The sequence below is a fragment of the Balearica regulorum genome, chromosome 5, assembly GCF_011004875.1.
Source record: "Balearica regulorum gibbericeps isolate bBalReg1 chromosome 5, bBalReg1.pri, whole genome shotgun sequence".
In the NCBI taxonomy this organism is placed as follows: domain Eukaryota; kingdom Metazoa; phylum Chordata; class Aves; order Gruiformes; family Gruidae; genus Balearica; species Balearica regulorum.
This window is the reverse complement of record NC_046188.1, coordinates 36,134,754-36,152,749: the sequence shown is the minus strand read 5'-3', so window position 1 is coordinate 36,152,749 and position 17,996 is coordinate 36,134,754. Positions and strand designations below refer to the sequence as shown.

General features: G+C 40.2%; 1 long non-coding RNA gene across 1 annotated transcript in view; it reads left to right on the top strand.

Annotated features, from left to right (window-relative positions):
* LOC142602043 (uncharacterized) overlaps nucleotides 1-17,996 on the top strand; it is a 135,821-nt gene that overhangs the window by 72,664 nt on the left and 45,161 nt on the right. The window contains exons 12-13 of the long non-coding RNA XR_012835677.1: nucleotides 3,149-3,273; nucleotides 4,089-4,175. This is a non-coding gene — a long non-coding RNA (uncharacterized LOC142602043). The remainder of the gene's footprint in view (nucleotides 1-3,148; nucleotides 3,274-4,088; nucleotides 4,176-17,996) is intronic.

The window sequence follows — 17,996 nt, the reverse complement described above, 5'->3', positions numbered from 1 at the left end:
GGCCTGCCTTTTTCAATAGCAGTTGGAAATCCATGGTCAGGTGAAGAGATTTCAGGAGTACCTCATTTGATAAAGTGTTGCAGTACACCTAGAAGAGCTGGCGAGGAAAAACCAGACTGTCAGACACCACTCTTCATCCAGCAATGCGCACTGTTGCCATTGACAAAAGGGAGCTATTATATCAATTTTGTTAAAGGAGGGAAGTCTTCTGCAAATCTCATCAGTCTCCGAGTTTTGGGGGGTGAGAGAGAGAGGAGAGAAATACATTTTAAGGGATGGAGAATCAATTTGTTATTGTGTAGCTATTTTTCACTTATGAAAGGTATGCTTTATAATGATAGCTATGTACCCAGAGCTTGGGGTGTGTGATTAACAGACTCTAAAAACTGAAGGAATTAATTATACCTGCCCCTTTTCCAATAGAAATAGTGTCCAACAAGATAAAGTGATGGTTGTGATATAAAAGCATTGCAAAAAACTTTGAGAGTTGGAGCACAGGAAAACTGAAAGAGGAGTCTGAGTAGTAGAAAACTTTATATTTTTCGCAGGACTTCCTCAAATATGAGAATGCTCAAATTACTAGGCCAGCACATTTGATGTACATGATGTTCATTTTAGAAAATTCTGATTTCATTAGCAAATGGAAGTTTAACTAAAACAAAGCATTCAGATCAGTAGGCAATGATGGCTAGAAATAACATCCTAAATATTTTAATCCTGACATTCCAGAGATGTTTACCTTCGTGAAGATAAGCAGAACATATACAAAACCCAAATGAACAACAATCTGCGTTCCGTCATTAAAATGAACTTTGCAGATGACTTGCTCTTGGACTCTAAAACCAATTCTTTTTTTAGAGCACAGTCTGTAGAACCAGAAAATAAAGACAAAACCAGCCTGTTTGCAACTTCTCAGAGACCAAATACCACACAGAAAGTAAAGTTTTGTGGTTTTGTATTTATTTTTAAGTAAGTGCTTAGTTTTGTTATTAGAACACCACTCTTTTGTTCTCCTTCTCAAGTATTCTATATCAGCTCTGTGGTTTAGTGTGATACTTAAAATGTCTGAAACTTCATTACAGTTGCAGAGAATTCATGCCAAAAGCCTTTTTGCTTTGGAGTGTATACCATGTCTGCTATATGTGTCTCTCATACCACTGCTGCATGACAAAGGAAAGCAAGACACTTTTGAAGCATCTGCATATCATTCTCAGATGCTATTCTCATCCATCTTATCCACCGCTGTAAGTTTTGCACATCTGGGCTGTCACACACCAGAGCTAGCTAACCTGATTTCCCCTAGCATTAAGGCCCTTTTATCAAGTTTGTTGGGAATAGAGCCTAACATGGCTATAAAATATTATCAATAACTGTTTCAAGGTCCCTAGACCTTGGGAAAGTAAAGTCCAGAGGACCTAAGTCTGGTCAATGTTAATCTGAATGTTTTAACATGTCGGGAAAATTCAAAGTCAACAAGAGCAATGTGTGAATGAATAAAAATGAGGATCATCAGAGTCCCATAGCTCCAGCCATCTTCTAGTTGAGGTATAAGAATGAATCCCTCACTCGTGATCATTAGGCAAGCATCTACACTGTGATGGACAGCAGCTCTCAGGGTGGCCAAAATCGTTGTTCATGTACAGTACTGCCTTGCTAGAGTATCATCGGGGCTGACTCAGTTGTAACCCTGAAGATTTTCCCCAGGGAAATGGAAGGTCCACCAAGCGCACATGCTCCCGAGAGCTCCCCATGCAGTACAGGTGAAGCTCAGCACTCCCTGCAGCCTCCAGCTATGCCTTCTGGCTGGGGCAAGAGAAGGCAGCAGGGAACAAACACTCTGAGACCTTCTTAAAATGACTCCTGTGTCACCCGTTTCAAGCAGCCAGCATCTGTAGGGAACATGAATTCAGGTTGAGTTCAAGCAACCAACATCTTGCGAGTCTTGTTGATGCTTTCAGGTACAAACTGTTTTGCTCTTTGATTTAACATTTAAAGAATTAGCATCAAAACCTGCATTTTACCAAGCAGAAGAAGTTAATTTAGACCAAATCCAGAACACTGCTTCCTCATCTGGCCAAAAGCAAGGAGAGACATCAACAGAGCTTCAGCAGTCTTCTGTGTTGCACTTCTGCACAAAGCAGCAGAAAAAAGTGAGACTTGGCATGAAAATATGGCAAAATTTAATAATATAGTGTCTTTTAAGAGTGTTCTAAAGAGTATGATAATGATTGTCTTTATTTTTTTGTCTTTTTTTAAATTCTTTGTTTTTTAACTGACCACTCTAGGACTGAGAGTATAAATTCTGGCTTTAGTTTGTCAGTGGCAAAAGACTACAACATATAAAAATTGTGGAATTCAAACCAGCCTGTCCTCAGGGACAGGTCTGTCTGCTCCCTTGCTTGGGCACACAGTGTGCATACCAGCAGGCTGTGTTCCTCAGTGGCTTTGGAGTAATCCTTTCACTAAAATAACATAATAATGCTTTAGGTATTAATGGGTCACTTTAGCCAACTTCAGTAAATGAAAGAATGGAACTTGTTACGTTCCAAAATAAAACTGAAATTCTTTGAAGTGCTGGCAATACTGAAAATAAGTGAAGTTCATAGCAAGTATATATCCAAAACCCATACAAATATATATCCAAAACCCAGACTCTGAGACACGCTCAATTGCATTTTCGGGTAACGATGTTATCACACTGTTTTTTGCTTGAAGGATCTGTGTACTGCCTGGTTGTCTCTTCTGTGATCCATTCACAGGCCTGTATCCAACATCAGGACATCCATGAAAGTGCCCAAAGAGACTCAGTCACATTTCCAGCTCTTGTGTTTGTGCCTTTGACCTTCCTTATTACTTGCTGTAGCCTTTCTCCATTTGTATTTGTGTGTGCATGTGCACAAAATTCTTAAGCAGTCTGGGGGATAACTAGCAAGTGCTGTGATGTGGAGGTTTCATTGGTAAGGGCCAGTTGTCATGACTGTGCCAAATGAGCACGTGGCAGCTGGTGACAGCCTCGCATTAGCTAACCCTAAGTGTTCATCTTTTGTTGTGATTTGCACCTGCTGAGATGATTTCCAGTGGAAACATAGACCATGCATAGAGAATTTCAGCCTCCCAAAATAGACTCACTTTTTTTACTTCTTTGCAGACTCTCAGGAATAGTCCACAACTGCAAACTGATAACCATGGGGCTACATATAGCAAAACTGTAAAAAAAAAAAAAATCCTTGAAGGAATATTGTATCCATCATAAACGGATATGAGAGTGACAAGGTTTGTAGAGAAGGGTAATATATTTTACAAAAATCCATTCATACTGTCAAGAAAACAGAAACACTAAGAGTGCACAGGCCTCACTTCTGGTCCACAACAGAAGGAACAGATTTGAAATCAAGTGCAAGATGGGAATAATTGCTCTGAGTTTAATTTAATTATGGCAGTAATCAACTAGAAAAGTCTGGGTATTATTTGTGGGCAGAATGAGATAGTAATTATAAGGAATTACCAAAGTTGCTAGCTCTTGAGGGATGGACACAAAGAAAAGTTAATGCCTGTGGAAATCTGAGAGTTTATATTGTATATCAGTCTTCATGTTTTCAGAGTTTCCTTGAAAAATTTTCTGCAAATTTGATCTAGGACTTTTTCCTCTGGATAGTAGGATAGAAAATCACATGTGTTTCGTTCACTGAGTTAAATGCAAAGTGCTTTAAGGATATAGTTAAGTTCTACCTAGAATCTTGTGTGACAATATAAGTAGCTTAGAGCCAAGTTAATAATTTTGATACATTCACTTTTCTTTAATTTGTTTATTTATTTTGCATTATGACATAAAATTTACACATTCTCACCCTGTATTTGAATCAGATTTCTGATGCCTTCAGGTCTGAGTTATCAATTAAGATCCATTCTTAAACAAAGCATTATTAAACCAGATCATAGTAAAGTGAGCTTTAGAACAAGATTAACTTGCTATGATTTATGCACCTTCTGCTGCAAGTTACATTTTTTTTTTTTCAGATTACCATGCAAAAGTTTTCTCTTACTCTTTTTTTTCTGTGTAAACTAAAACTTCACTTCTGCTTTTCAAGATTCTCACCATGGGACCATTTTGTACTGTAATTTGGCAGAAGTGCTTTCTGAGTAGGAGGTTTGGACTCGTTTTCAGGATAACTGAGGTATTCTTTTTCTTTACTTTTGTTAAATTTTGGTATTTTGCTAACCCTTTTGATGAAAACATAGGGACCTGCAAGAATAACTTTTCTCATGGAAATGGAAAAATTTCTGTTCTCTGCCATACATGGGAGTGGGGTGAAAATTATTCTCTTTGAAAAAGAAAAAGTGAACAAATGAATTTATAGAACTGTCCAGAATTCATATCCCTGAACAGGAGCTAGTTGTCCTTTTGTACAGTTCTTCTCAGATACTTCTTATTTTTCTAAGCTGTGTTCAGTCATTTCTAGAAGATAATAAAACCCCCTAGTCATTAAGAAATTTACTATATGATACCCATGAGTTAAAAACTAAATTGTGGATAGAGTACAGCAGTTCTGATATAATTTAATGATTATTTCTTATGCATATACTAACAAATTTCTCAAAAACAAGGAAGTAAATTCATAAAAGTACGTTCATGTAGATAGGTATATCTACTCATTGAATGTTCTTCTCCTTGTTAAATCAGAGGTTAGGTTCTTGGCTTCCATTGCTTGCCAATGATCTGCTAATGTGTCCTTAGAGAGCTCTTGTCTTTCAGTTGGCTCACCGGAAAAATGCCTGTTGAGGAAGCAAAAGTGAGGAAAAGCGTTTTCTAAATTGTATTGAAATCCTCCTATGAAAAGTTAAGTATATGAAAGATAAGTCTGTGGAAAAATAACTGCATTTAAAAAACCCCCCGAAACCAAAGATTTACTTGTGTAGGATATGTAATTTTATTTTCAGTGTTTATATATCGCTGTATGTACCTCTAAGCTGCTGTGGCCAGTGCCTTAAATCAGTGGGGTTGCCACCTAACTGGCAAGAGAGAGGTGGCAACCTCAATAAAATTTCCTCTCTTTCACATCCCAACTCTCAGAATTTTTCATTTGGAGAACTTCCAAGAGCTGCAGCTCACCATTTGAGAAGGGATCCGTTTCACTTGGACAACAGAATGAAGTGATTACACGTGGTGATGGGGTCAATAATCAGTAAGCTTTGCTGATAGACAAATTCTCTGTCCAAGTATTTGCACTCTGATTAAGGTTGTAGTCCTGAGGTCACATGCAAACTCACTCCTCAAAAGCCCAGCAAACTATAGAACTGGTCTAACACCTTGTGAAGGGAGATTTTAACAACTTGATTTGTCTCAGATACAAGGAGCGGAGACTATTCTCCTTCACTGCCCAAGACTCGTTAGATGAGATTCCAAATTCAGCTGACAAAAACAGACTAACTTTTGAGGTATGGCTCTTGTTTTGAAAATAAGAGCATTAATTTAACTATCATGTTAAATATCATCATCCTTACTTCTGGACTAACAATAAAATATATGAATAGTACCGAGAAGACCTATACCCTGGGCCAGTAGAGCATCAAGACCTTGATCCACAGTTAAAATACCTACCTTAAGCAGCCTTAACTTAAAATAAACCTATTTTCTAATACAATTTCTAGGTTTCCAGTTTACTAAGTTTATTACCAAATTAACTTTGTAATAAAGTGATAGAAAGCTTCTTTAAAATAAATAAATAAATAAAAAATTAGTTGTTCTTTTATTCCTTTTATTCTCACATAAGGAGTCCCTAAAAATGACAAAGTTGATTTTGCTTTGCAAAAAGTACTTTGAGGAGATAAACATTATTATTCCAGAAACTTCTTTTCACTATGGTCCCAATGTAAGCCCACAAGGAGTCTATGGATATTATCCACCCACCAAAACAGATATTCAGTTAGGCCTTTAGGGTCTGGATACATATATTAAGAGCTCACTATCGAACTATCGCTTAGTTCTTTGTGATAGGACAGGACTTTGGAACTGGCATTATACTTGCAAAATGAAGCGTATTGAATGGCACACGTGCTGACTGCTAAAACTTACAAAGCATTCCTGTAAAACGGTGCTTCCCATGTATGAGTTTCTAGGAAGGTACTATATGAAATATATACCTGTTAGGCTTTTCAGAACATGTGTCTTTAATCTGTGTATAATATTTAGAGCGATACAAACAGCAGCAACAGGAAACTTGATTCTCGATATACTTCTTCTGACTGTAGGGAACTATATCTAATTTTCAACCTGAAATCAGCAGCAGTAAAACTGCCCCGGAGACGTCTTAATTTCAATGGAGTTTTAAAAAAAGTAATTAAAGTGAGGACATCGGGGTTATTCCAGCATTCCTCTAGAAAGTGTAATGAGATCATTAACTTCCAGACAGAGATCTGAGGCAGTGGCAGAACATTTTATTGACTATATAATGAGAAACAGAAGATTTGAGTTTTCTTTCATTTGCACTGTAGAAATTAGAAATATGCTATCTGGTGTAAAAGAAATAATGGCGGTATAACTTCAAAGAGACTAAAAATAATAATTTCTAATAGACAAGCACATGTTCTGGAAAACAAAAAACTTCTGGTGTTTAATTTAGGCTGAAATACAGGGCAAAACTGTAATTCTGTAAATACTATAATTGTTCAATCTACCTCCAAATACTGTATGTGAGAGAATACATTGAAAATGTTGATAATAATACCGTCATTTTAGACATCATCATTTTCAACACTAAATGCCAAATATGTAAACCTTTTTCTATAATGGAGTGGAGCATTTTGAAACTGTCAGGATGACTGAGTTCTAAAAATGCCTTTGTGCATTTATGCCTGGATTCATCCTTTACTGCCTAAAGAATGTGTTATTGACTATTTTCTAAGTATGATCAGACCTTATTTCAAAGTCTTTGAAATTTGCCTCAGAAGCTGCGTCTTGTGTAGGATACAGCATTGTCATCTGGGAGCACAGTGACTGTCACCTGCTACCTGGGTATCAGTTAGGTTCTTCCTCTTTCATGGCACAAAGAAAGCTTTTTACACTCCTCCCTCCTTTTTTGTTTACTTGTGAGGAGATGTATTACCTGATTTATCATAAGAGAGCCACACTGAAAAATCCTAGTGGTATTAACAGTTGCCAGTCATACGACAGCTTAGTGGAAGATGTCAGCAAATTTTTGTTAACAGCACCACTTCTGTAAAAAAAAAAAGAAATTGACTGATTTACAAGAGCCTACACGCATCCTGTTTCTCACACACCACAATACTTTCAAATATCAGAGTTCTTTATTGAAATTGTGATCAACCATATTAAGATATGATTTCACGTAATTATAAATGGAAATAATATTTATAAAATACCTACCTGACTAAAGGTTATGCTGCTGTATGAAATCCATGTTTTCCCAGGAGGTAAGTGAACTCCTTTGGTTTAATAAACCATTTGTTGGTGTCGTGGTTTAACCCAGAAGGCAGCTAAAACAACCACACAGCAGTTTGCTCACTCCCCGACAGACACTGTGGGATGGGGGAGAGACTCAAAAAGAAAAAAAAAGGTAAAACTTGTGGGTTGAGGTAAAGACAGTTTAATAGGACAGAAAAGGAAGACAATAATAATAGTAATAATAATAATAATGATAAAAGAATATACCAAACAATTGATGCATGGCACTATTGCTTACCAACCGCAGCTGATACTCAGCTAGTTTTCAAGCTGAGCTGCCTCCTGGCCCACCTCCCAGTTATATATGGAGCATGATGTCATATGGTATGGAATATCCCTTTGGCCAGTTGAGGTCAGCTGTCCTGGCTCTGTCCCCTTCTCGTTGGCAGGGCAGTAGGAGAAGCTGATAAGTTCTTGACTGCTTGGCACCAATGAAACATCAGTGTGTTTTCAACATTATTCTCATCCTAAATCCAAACTACAGCACTATACCTGCTGCTAGTAGGAAAATTAACTCCATCCCTGCCAAAACCAGGACAGTTGGCAGATTTATAAAGCGATACTGGTTCTGCAGGTCCTAGTAGTTTTCCACAGAGGAAATAATTTCACTGTTTCAGATTAAAAGTGCTACAGTTCGTAACCAAGATGTTATTTGGTAATGCCAGTCTTATAAAATCTGCTGCATTCTGCTTAAAACTCATCTATCTACCGTACATGTTTTATGTACACCAGAGTGTGACAGCTCTCTCCTGCTCTGTCTTAAGCAGCTGGCCAGCTTGATCTGTGGTCAGGGATCAAGGATGTGTCTGAAGTACAAGGTTCTGCATCTGGGTTGGGACACCCCCCGGTATCAGTAGAGGAATGGATTGAAAGCAGCCCCGGGGAGAAGGACTTGGGGGTGTTGATTGATGAGAAGCTCAACATGAGCCGGCAGTGTGCACTTGCAGCCCACAAAGCCAACCGTGTCCTGGGCTGCATCAAAAGAGGTGTGACCAGCAGGTCGAGGGAGGTGATCCTGCCCCTCTACTCCACTCTTGTGAGACCCCACCTGGAGTACTGCGTCCAGCTCTGGCCGCCCCAGACATGGAGCTGTTGGAGAGAGTCCAGAGGAGGGCCACAAAGCTGATCAGAGGGCTGGAGCATCTCTCCTATGAGGACAGGCTGAGAGAGTTGGGGGTTGTTCAGCCTGAAGAAGAAAAGCCTCCAGGGAGACCTTTCTAGCAGCCTTCAAGTACTTAAAGGGGGCTTATATGAAAGATGGGGACAAACTCTTTAGCAGGGCCTGTTGCAATAGGACAAGAGGTAATGGTTTTAAACTAAAAGAGGGTAGCTTTAGACTAAACATAAGGAATAATTTTTTTACAACATGTAAAAAACACGTCCCTGCTCGTTGCAGGTGGGTTGGACTAGATGACCTGTGAATGTCCCTTCCAATTCAAACTATTCTATGATTCTATGAAATGTGTTTGCTTGATCAATAACAAACTGAGCTGGAACACTGTCTGAATCAGCATTTGATTTTAAACAACTGTTAAAATATTGTTTCAGTGAGCTTAGTATTCTGAAGAAGTATTGGTTGAACTGAAAACTGGTGTTCATACTTAAACATGAAGCAGATTGTGTTCCTGCAATACTGTGCCCTTACAGAGTTCAGCACTGCAGGAACCCCCCCCCCCCCCGCAACATTAGACCACTATGCCTCTCTTCGAGACTGTTGAGTCATTGGCAGCCTGATTTTGTTGAGGAAAGGAAAATTGAAGCCTCTTGATATGGTTTCTAATTTTTCTACTGAAATACAGAGTCAAGTAAAGGGCAAGATTGAAAATTTTCCAGTAAGATAGAATGGCCTAATTAACTATTGCTCCAAAACTAGGACAATGCCAAACAACTGTAGCTCTGAAATACATACTATTTTCAAGCATTGTCTCAGGATTCATGGCAGAAAATTCCTCTGTGACAAGTATGACCAGCCATCACATGTACAAGCACGGTCACTAGGCAGTGAGAAACATCTCCCTGCTCAGTGGAAGCATCAGGACCAGAGGAAGTGAGTCATGACTCACTTTCCAAGGAACGGTATGAAACAAACGGGCAGCAAGTGGGGATGCCAGATGCGGCTTTTAGTTTCAAGGGCCCAGAAAAGTCATCTGGTTCCCACAGTGGTATATTGCTTGCGGTTTTCTTTCCTGATGCGATGACTCTCATCTTTGTCTTCTGATGCTTGCAGAGTATTTCATAGGGCCTAGCAAAGAAACAAATATTTCAAAGAAGCTGGAAAAGTGAAGACATGCTGTAGGTTTGATGTTTCTGGTAGTTATGTTTACTTGTTAAGGACAGCAAAGTTAGCCAAAGATACGCCTAATCATACAGTCACAAAAGAAAATCCTGTCCTCTGGCAAAACTGTGGCATACCAAAGAGTAAACAACCCTCCTGATAGCCTGCTTGCTGCATGGTGTTTTAGCCTGTTAGACCTGTATGAAACGTTGAACTTCAGTACCATAGGCAGTCCTACTTTTCAATATTTTGTTACCTTCCAAATAAGGAAGAAGGAATGAATTTGAGCTTTTTGTGTGTTAAACAAATTGTTCCAAAATATTTAGTTTCAGTCCTGCTGAAATTATTATTTTTTTACCTTGTCATTTTAACTTGTACATTTGTAATTTTTTGAAGCGAAGAAATTGTAAACATGAGATGTCTGATCCTGTAGAAATGAATGTTTTTCTTTGGTCAAAATAATGTATTTTCATAGAATCATAGAATCACAGAATGATTTGAGTTGAAAGGGCGCTCAAAGATCATCTAGTTCCAACCCCCCTGCCATGGGCAGGGACACCCTCCAGGTTGCCCAAAGCCCCATCCAACCTGGCCTTAAACACTTCCAGGGATGGGGCCTCCAGAACCTCTCTGGGTAACCTGTTCCAGTGCCTCACCAACCTCATAGTAAAGAATTTCTTCCTAACATCTAATCTAAATCGACCCTCCTTTAGCTTAAACCCATTACCCCGTGCCCTATCATGACACTCCCTGATAAACAGTCCCTCACCATCTTTCCTGTAGGCCGTCTCTAGGTACCAAAAGGCTGCAATTATGTCTTGCTGGAGCCGCCTTTTCTCCAGGCTGAACAATCCCAACTCTCTCAGCCTGTCCTCATAGGAGAGGTGCTCCAGCCCTCTGATCAGCTTCATGGCCCTCCTCTGGACTCACTCCAACAGCTCCATGTCCTTCCTGTACTGGGGCCCCCAGAGCTGGACGCAGTACTCCAGGTGGGGTCTCACAAGAGCGAGTAGAGGGGCAGGATCACCTTCCTCGACCTGCTGGTCACACCTCTTTTGATGCAGCCCAGGACAGGGGTGGCTTTGTGGGCTGCAAGCGCACACTGCCAGCTCATGTTGAGCTTCTCATCAACCAACACCCCCAAGCCCTTCTCCTCAGGGCTGCTTTCAATCCATTCTCTGCCCAGCCTGTAGTTGTGCTTGGGATGGCACCGACCCACGTGCAGGACCTTGCACTTGGCCTTGTTGAACTTCATGCGGTTCACACAGGCCCACCTCTCCAGCCTGTCAAGGTCCCTCTGGATGGCATCCCTTCCTTCCAGCGTGCTGACTGCACCACACAGCTTGGTGTCGTCGGCAAACTTGCTGCGGGTGCACTCGATCCCACTGTCCATGTCACCGACAAAGATGTTAAACAGTGCCGGTCACAGTACCAACCCCTGAGAATCACTTTCTTGAATCTAGTTATTACAGTAATTTCCTGTAAAATGTGAACAAAATTGATCCAGTTCACAGTATAGTTGGATAGGCTGGCAGTATCACTGTTCAGTGTTACCACTGGCTTGACACCCAGCAAGCAGAGGACTTCCCTGCCTCTGCAGTACACAAGAGAACAAAATTCTGTGTTGGGCTGGCCACTGTCATACTCTGGAGGGAGGCAAGTAGGAGAGCCATGAAGACTCCTTCAGTTGAGCTGTTTGACAAGAGAAGACTTGATAATGGGCAAAGTGGAGCCTGGCATGGAGGATGTGGGGTCTGGGCAGAGATGTGGCCCCCACTGGCACGAGAAAGGGATGAAGTTTCTTGGTTGTGCTGATAGGGCTGATCCTAGAGACTCACTTGAGACTCATGGCTGTCTTAATTTCTAATCAAATACTCAGTGCTTTTGACATAAGCAGTATGTGAATTATCTTAGTAAAGGACTCTATTATTTGAAGTGTGAAAACCCTTCAGGAGCATCGCCAGTGGCACCCAGGGTTTGGTGGCGGTATCTCTTTCTGCTGAGACCACAACAAACCTAGCCCACTGACACCCCTCGGGGGGGGGGGGGGGGGGGGGGGGGGGCTGGGGTTCCACAGCACTTGCAGAGACAGCCACATCTTTATGCAGCTGCCAGCCGCTTCTTTAAGAAATTGCCATTGAATTGTGGTCAGGCATTTTTTTCATGGATGACTTCTGTTAACTTTATCTGACATTAGGTGAATATTTTAGAAATTAAGCCTTCTGTGAAAAAAAACCAACCAGAAAACCAAACACAAAAACATCCAGACAAACCCATGTACTTCTGAGCCCTCACATTTGTAAAGAAAAGCATTGAGGAATGTGAAGTGGCACTGATACAGCAGTGCTTTCCTGAGTTGGTCATCTGATGCAGTTCTTGGTACATGTGCCAATGGATATTCTTTCATCTATTTAGCTTTGACCTAATATTACCATAACTTTCTTAACATTCTTAGCCGTTTTAAACAGCATTCCCAAATATGGTTATCTGACAAATCCACACTTTCCACAGAAATATTAAAAACTCTGAATCCAGATGATTTCTCTAACTTTCTGTTTTGCCTCATCAGTCCAGATAATTTGTCTACGGTAGCCAGCAGTTCTAAGAATCAGAGTTCAGTCTGTAAACAAAGTTTTAATTAAGACTTCCAAGTGCTTCCAGCAACCATGTATCTCAGGAAATATTTGGGATTCAAACAGCTGGGATGTTTGATTTGGATTTTTTTTTCAAATGAATGAATCCATTCATTTGGGATTCATTTTCAAGTCTTCATATTTCCTTTGATTACAATGGCCCAGTAACAAGCTGTAATGATGGTTTTAGTTACAGACGTACAAAACTGACATCTTAGTGCCATAGTAGCATTGATAACAGTAAAGCACACCAAAAATTAGGATTTTTTTTTTTAAAAAAGGTACTCTTTTCTGCACGTGCTGGACATCCTGACTTAGTCCTATAGCAGAGGGCATAGGATTCTGAGTTTTGACTGGACTGCCAGTTGTTTTCATGTCTGCTATTAGCTGTTACAAAAGCAACTTCTATCCATCCTGATAGATATTAAGCAATAACAGAGGATTTTTTTTGTCCCTATTAATTATTCTTTTTTTCAGCCTCATTAAAAATATTAGAATATAGGGATACTGAAGGCAGAGTAAAAAGTGTTGAAGGCATGTCTATAAAAAATTCTGTGAAGGAGCTGGTTTGAAATGTCAGTATTTAGCTCCATTTGGTACATAGAATTTTGAAGTATTCTGAAGCCCAACAGGCAAAGAGGGGGTAAGGCATTTCTTGCCCATCCACTTTCTCTCTGGCATCTCCTGTCCTTCTTGTTTGTACCCTTTTGCCTCCAGGTTGATTGTCATGTGCAGCAGCACAAAGGCAGATTAAAGATAATTTTGGTGCTTTGTACACTTTTTCATGCCTTGGGAAGTTAATCATGGACTTCTCTACCTTTCACATCAGGGTGCAACTAGGGCTGGCTGCTCCCTGAGGGCTGGAGAGCCGGCAGCTGAGTGCAATGCCACGGCCAGCTGGGCAGGGACCAGTGGCTGGTGTCCCACCACTAGCCAGGGAGCAGGGCAGACCCAGAGGTGGCATCCAGCTTCAGCGCAGAGCCTAGGTCATCAGGCAAGTGTGTGGGGACAGGGCAGGTCCCACGTCTGGAAGCCAGGAAGTCAAGCGGCACAACAGAGTCAGGATCAGGGCCAGTGATCACCGGTGGATCCATGGTGATGAGGTGGGTCTGAGGTCAAGCTGTGTGTCAGTCTGTGGGTCAGAGTCCAGATGAGCGGGGCCCATGGCAGGTCAGGGCAGGACTGTGGGGACCTGGAGCCCAGCACTGCTGGGGCGTCACTGGAGCAAGGACTGACAGCCCCAGGGGATGAAATGGGATCCTGGGCTGTGGGCAGGGTGGTCAGGGCATGTAAGGCGTATTGGTGTCCTCCAGACCCTGACATCACATCCCTTAGCAGAATATGTTAGAAAGAGGAATGAAAAAATCTAAAGAATCAGAAAGCTCTTAACCTGTTTTTGGACTGTTAGTGACCAAGCAGTCCTTGCTCACCCAAGCTTGGAAAAGAAGCACGGTTCAGGGAAATAACTGGGGATTTCTCAAAACCCTTTCCTTTCCCAGGACCTTTCAGGCACACTGATGTCTTTGCCATCTGAGTTTGCCATCAGGTTTTCTCATTGCCCATTGTTTAATAACAGATCAAGTGAGGAGAGACTAGAAAGTCTGGGACTCTTCAGTTTGGAGAGGGGATAGCTCGGAGGGTCAGCTGAAAAAGTTTCACAGAATTATGAAAATAGTGAAGATGTGACAGTGCTATGTATGAACCAGAGGACTTTCAAAGGAACCAGTAGGAGACTGTTTTAAAATAGGTAAAAGGATGAAAATACTTCTTTACACCATAGGTAGTAAACTGCTGGCCACTGCTGCCACACACACTGTGGATACAGAGAACATTTGCTAGTTCAGCAGGGATTAGATGAATCCGTGGATGACCAGTCCATATACTGAATATTAATTCAATTAATTTGAAAGCTTCAGGTCCATTCTCTGGATTTAAACTCATTAGGGAAGTCAGAGAGAGTACACACACATATCATTGGCAGATTATGTGACCAACTGTCCACACTGAAACACTGGATTGTGACCAACTGTCACAGCTCTTAAATCTTCTCTAGCTGCATGCTATGACTGCTAAAGTGACACTTGCAATGACCTGCTGGAGCTCCATTCTGGATGGGTTTCAAATCTAACTGTATTCAGATATCCATAATTATGTGAGTCAAATATTCAAGACAGAGAGCAGATAACAGGGATGGAGGGAAAAAAAGTAAAAAAAGAGATCAAAAGAGGACTTGAAAACTACAGCAAAAGAGGAGGCAAAAGGAACGGAGATCATGAAAAACAGGGCAAGGCAAAATAAGAAGGACGATGAAGCAGGGAATATTCCCCCCACCTCTACCTGAAGTCATGGGAGATGATTGTTTCTTCCTCATAACCATCACTTTCCTATGTGTTCTAGCTCTGCATAGTGAGAGATTTAGTCTTTTCTGTCTTTTAACCATGAATCTGTGGAATGTAGGATTAGAGAGTGGCCATCATGTATGGGCTAAGCAGTCCTGAGGTAGGGACAGGACCTATATCCAATCTTTGTTCTTCTCTTTATAACTTGTGGCAAGTTAGAAAAGTACACCTTCTTACAATTATTTTACAATAAATTCAGTTGAAGTAGAATGAAACCTGATGAGACAGCTATTATCTTAAATAAAGGAGGGCTGGTTTTATGGGTTTCAGATAAGAATAATAACTCCGCCTAATCATTTTATAGAGAGTACAGACAGTGCAGCACCCTTTATTTGGGAGGGAAAAAATCCCCAACAAAACCCCAAAGAAATGGAAAAAAACCTGAAAACCTTTAAAAGAAATGTCCTCTTTAATATGGGTATAGCTTTTATCTTATTTAAAACCATTTGACTATCTTGCCTGTCTATTGATTAGACAGAGGAAAATTTGATGGGTTTGTTTTCTTAACTTACTCAGATGAATAAGTGAATGACTGAACAAGTAATGTGGCTGCTTGCTCCCTCGATCTGTGTTCAGTAATACCAAAATGGGCTTACTTTTGGCTGAGGGAAAATATTTGCACAACAAATGAGTGGGCAGCCACTGTGTCCAATACCAGGAGTCAGCCATCTGGATTTAGCATCAGGTGCCCGAAGAAAGAACAGAAAAGCTCTTTGTCCTACATAAATCTCCAGAGAAAGTTTTCATCCAGGACCTCAGTCGGATGCTGCTTTGGATACCGCTGAAAGCTTACCTTCAATTGTTTATTAGTGTTGTCTGCTTCTGGATTTGCAATGATCCTGCCATTCTGTTCCTATGGTTGGGGTGTTTGTTTTCTCTTCATTTGTCAAATCAATATTGCCAGAGGAAATACTAACCTTCAGTGACCTACGGATATCTTTATATCTTCCCTGTCAAGCTGTACAGAAACTCAGGGAACAAAGAACCCTCTTTTCAGTCCCATTCCTTTGCCAGAATATTTCTATGTTTTCTGGGAGGGACCAGCAAGATATTCAATGAGAAACTGCCAGATAAGACAAGCCGTCACTTAACACAGATCTTATTGATTCAATCAGGAGGGAGGATTTCTTTTGTCAGGTAGAACTGCTACTTTCAGACCAAAAGTCTCAGTTTAAATATCATCAGGAGCTACTGTCCAGGAAGGGTATGCTGGGAGATTAAACGCCGGATGGGGGTAGTCCACTAAATCATTAAGTCTGCTGGGGTGTCTGGTCATCATTCGACAGACACTGCTGGGCCACATGGTATAATAAAGTTCAAGCATTCTAACAGAGATTCCTTACTGGGACCACAACACAAAAGTTGTTTGTTTGTTTTTTTTTTTCTAATAATGTATTGCCAGAAATATCTGAGCTGTTATTTTTATCTTTTTTTTTTTAAAGCCTCTAAAATTATGCTAAAACCATATGACTTGCAGAGATGTGCCTTGAAGTCTAATTGCTGTCTTTTTCCAAATACAGTTTAGTGAAATTACTGGTATAAGGAACACATACAGCACCAGTTGCACAAGAAGGTGTGAATATGTATTTTTTAAAAATTATTAATTTCTTTCTCTCTTCCTTTTCAGTGACACAATGGAACATAAGGCAGATAAATAGTGATTAGGAGCCAAATTTTGTGCTCAAGCTGAGAACAGACATCCATACGTCATTTGCTCATCTGTGTGCAAACCTAGTTTCAGACCTTAGGATGAAGCTATACCTCAAGATGTTATATGCAAGGCTCCAACTGGAGCTTTTGTATAGATATATGTGCTTACATATTTATTATTGTTGTTTTGCCTTCCAAACTGAGAATTTCCCTGGAATGTTAATCAATGACACTCTTACAGCTGCAGCCCCAAGATGACCTTGAAATTTAATGGATTTTACATTGCTCTCATGTATAACCAGCCATAGAATGCAAGAGATACACACGACTGTGCTTTCTAAGCCCTGCAGTAAAAATATCAGACCTTAAGAATAATCATAACCATTAAGTTAATCATTTTAATCCTCATGTACAGCTTGAAATTTGGCTGCTTTTCTTGAGCAGGTATATAGCTACACAAGCAGAAGAATAATTTTTCAAGGACGGGGTTACATTTTTTGCTTTGTGTATGTGTGATAATTATTTCATGTTACCTAATACATCTAACATCTCTTTGGCACAGTGCCAATGCATATGCCTCCCTTAAAAAGGCCATCAATCTGAAGATCTGTTAGAAATCTCTTTCCTGAACTATTTAAATTGCTGAACAGTTCATTTGCTTCCTTTGGATGGGTAGCTGCATTTTCAGTGTTTATTCAATGCTGGCACAATCGAGTTTTCTATAACTAATTACTCAATAGTACAGTAAAAAGTATGTGGTTTATGTAATGACAATATTCTTAGAATATCTTTAGAAAGGTGTCATATGCTGCCATTGAAGTAAAAGAAAATGGTTTTCATGCCAGCTTTGTTCTGTAAATCTATTTTATCTCAGTTTACTGAGATTTCTTTACCATCCTGTTTCCATCTATGAATTGCAGAGCAACCCACTTTTTGTAGGTGAACAACAGAATTACATTAATTTAATAATCCAATTCTATACATATAAAATATTGTTTGATCTCTGATTGCAATGTTCTGTTTCCAAGAGTGCCCAGTAGCAGGTAATCAGTGAAAGACACAAAATAGAAAGGTTCTGTAATATATTGCTTCACATGATGAATCCTCAGAAAGATTAAATGTGCCAGATGTTAAATAAATATCCATTGAACTATTTTTCTTGGGAGAACACTTAAAAGATTACACTGCAGAAATGTTTTACATTTCCTGTAATATAATTTGCAATGTGTAAGGTAGTGCTAGAAACAAAATTTGAGATGAACACCCAGAAGCAAATCTTCATTGCAGTATGTTCTCAGGTCAAGCAAGGATGAAAGGATAAGGAAAACATGCTACTAGAAATACTGTTCAATACTGGGCAGGTCCCATCTTGTAGCCTTCTTCCCTCAACCTAACTTAGAAGCAGTTGAGGCAAGTGAGATAGCAGAGGATTGTCTGTGTTTGTTCCTTGAAATTACTGCAGTATGGTTTGCTACTCTGAGGCAAAGATGTACCGTCCTTCTCCTTTTCTTAGAGCTCGGACATTTTGTGGAAGGATGGGTTCTCTCGAGTTGTGAAAACATGACAACACAGCATAT